This window comes from Schistocerca gregaria, chromosome 4 (assembly GCF_023897955.1).
Source record: "Schistocerca gregaria isolate iqSchGreg1 chromosome 4, iqSchGreg1.2, whole genome shotgun sequence".
Taxonomy (NCBI): domain Eukaryota; kingdom Metazoa; phylum Arthropoda; class Insecta; order Orthoptera; family Acrididae; genus Schistocerca; species Schistocerca gregaria.
Genome location: NC_064923.1, coordinates 597,742,140 through 597,744,323, shown reverse-complemented (window position 1 = coordinate 597,744,323; position 2,184 = coordinate 597,742,140). Strand labels below are relative to the sequence as shown.

At 40.8% G+C, this 2,184-nt stretch overlaps 2 non-coding genes across 2 annotated transcripts; both read right to left on the bottom strand.

Moving 5' to 3' along the window:
- Positions 1 to 477: 477 nt before the first annotated feature.
- On the bottom strand, positions 478 to 552 carry Trnas-cga (transfer RNA serine (anticodon CGA)). The gene has a single exon. It is a non-coding gene; the product is annotated as a tRNA-Ser (tRNA).
- Positions 553 to 777: 225 nt separating this feature from the next.
- On the bottom strand, positions 778 to 852 carry Trnas-cga (transfer RNA serine (anticodon CGA)). Its single transcript has one exon. It is a non-coding gene; the product is annotated as a tRNA-Ser (tRNA).
- Positions 853 to 2,184: the final 1,332 nt, after the last annotated feature.

The window sequence follows — 2,184 nt, the reverse complement described above, 5'->3', positions numbered from 1 at the left end:
AAACATTCAAGAAATATCCGATTCTGAAATGATTATTTCATGGTCTAAATAACAATAAAAGCCTTAGAACCTTTAGTTGCATCAGATAAGGTTAATTTATAAACGGTATTTATTTCCAGTGGGCAGAAATTATAATGAGCTGCAGACGATTATTATTATATGAAAGCAAAGTGTTCTTGTGTTTCCCCTTGTGTTTTCAGCGTGGTAAAAAATAGACAGCTCAAAAAGCTGCCAAATGGGTAGTAAGAGTGTAGTGACAGCTGAAATGGAAAGATATTGTCGGCTTTTATGAAGAATGGAAACTCATTTAGTGGCGGATTTAACAGTTTTGCGACCCTAGGCACACCATATTATGCGCGCCCCCTCCCCCCAAAGAAAACATGTTTTTAATAATAACTATTACGAGATCCAGAATGAGATTTTCACTCTGCAGCGGAGTGTGCGCTGATATGAAACTTCCTGGCAGATTAAAACTGTGTGCCCGACCGAGACTCGAACTCGGGACCTTTGCCTTTCGCGGGCAAGTGCTCTACCAACTGAGCTACCGAAGCACGACTCACGTCCGGTACTCACAGCTTTACTTCTGCCAGTATCCGTCTCCTACCTTCCAAACTTTACAGAAGCTCTTCTGCGAAACTTGCAGAACTAGCACTCCTGAAGGAAAGGATATTGCGGAGACATGGCTTAGCCACAGCCTGGAGGATGTTTCCAGAATGAGATTTTCACTCTGCAGCGGAGTGTGCGCTGATATGAAACTTCCTGGCAGATTAAAACTGTGTGCCCGACCGAGACTCGAACTCGGGACCTTTGCCTTTCGCGGGCAAGTGCTCTACCAACTGAGCTACCGAAGCACGACTCACGTCCGGTACTCACAGCTTTACTTCTGCCAGTATCCGTCTCCTGCCTTAAGTATTACGAGATCACTTCGCAATAGCCGTTTTGGGTGGGAGCGCTGTGAGCTGTTTCCGTACTCGGCTATTCGTTATTCTGAAGGACTTAAACTTAAAACTGCATTGTGTTAGCACAGTCTTCTGTCGGAAGACAACAGAAACGAACACAAGGAAAATAACTTTTCTTTTACGGTCTAAAGGTTCAGCAGAGCGTGTATGAGACAATGGCTTTTTGTTATACATTAGCTTTTAACATGTTCTTTTACACGAAATCGTTGAAAATGAAAATAAAAAAGTTGTATTACCATCTAATAATTGGAGCGAACGTGTCATACATTAGAAACTAATACGTACTTTTACAGAGATGAGTTTAAAATTAAAATTAAACTGCCGTTTTACAATCTAATAACTTGAATGTGTAGCAGATAAAAAAAACACGTTCTGCATTAATACGTGAATATATAGGAAAGCGTAAAAAATGAAAATGAAATACAGATTTCGGTGCACGAACTAATAACTAAATACAGACGAAAAAACACAGAATTGGATTTGCTATTACATAATTTCACAGACTAGTGTGGAAAAACAAACTTGTTTTATAATCTAACAGTTAACGTGTAAAGCATTAGGGTCTATGTAGCTAGATGCTGCATAATAAGTGTTCACAATACCTTTAATCCATGTAAGAGCTGAACAGTTTTGCATTGCAGCTACTGTCTCACCATAGCTCTTTATAATAATATTACCAAGGCTTTTATATATTTACCTACAGAACTGAACTAATTGCCCGCATCTCGTGGTCGTGCGATAGCGTTCTCGCTTCCCACGTCCGGGATCCCGGGTTCGATTCCCGGCGGGGTCAAGGATTTTCTCTGCCTCGTGATGGCTGGGTGTTGTGTGATGTCCTTAAGTCAGTTAGGTTTAAGTAGTTCTAAGTTCTAGGGGACTGATGACCTAAGATGTTAAGTCCCATAGTGCTCAGAGCCATTTGAACCATTTAAACTGAACTAATTTATTTATTAACAGCTTTTCATCTGAGAGTAGTCTCCGATAATGTATATTTCCGCGATAACTATATATTTCAACAGACGCCAAGAATGTGCAACAGTTGTAATATACTACACTATAAGTATGACTTGACTGTAGAGAGCCGAGTGGCCTGGGTCATTCGGGTAATGTTTAGTATTGTCGGGCGCCTTTGGACGCGTCTGCACGAAAACGAGGCTTAGTCCCGCGTTCTACCATAGGCAGTTGTAAAACAAACAGGTAATAGGTAGTTTGTAAATCCAATGAA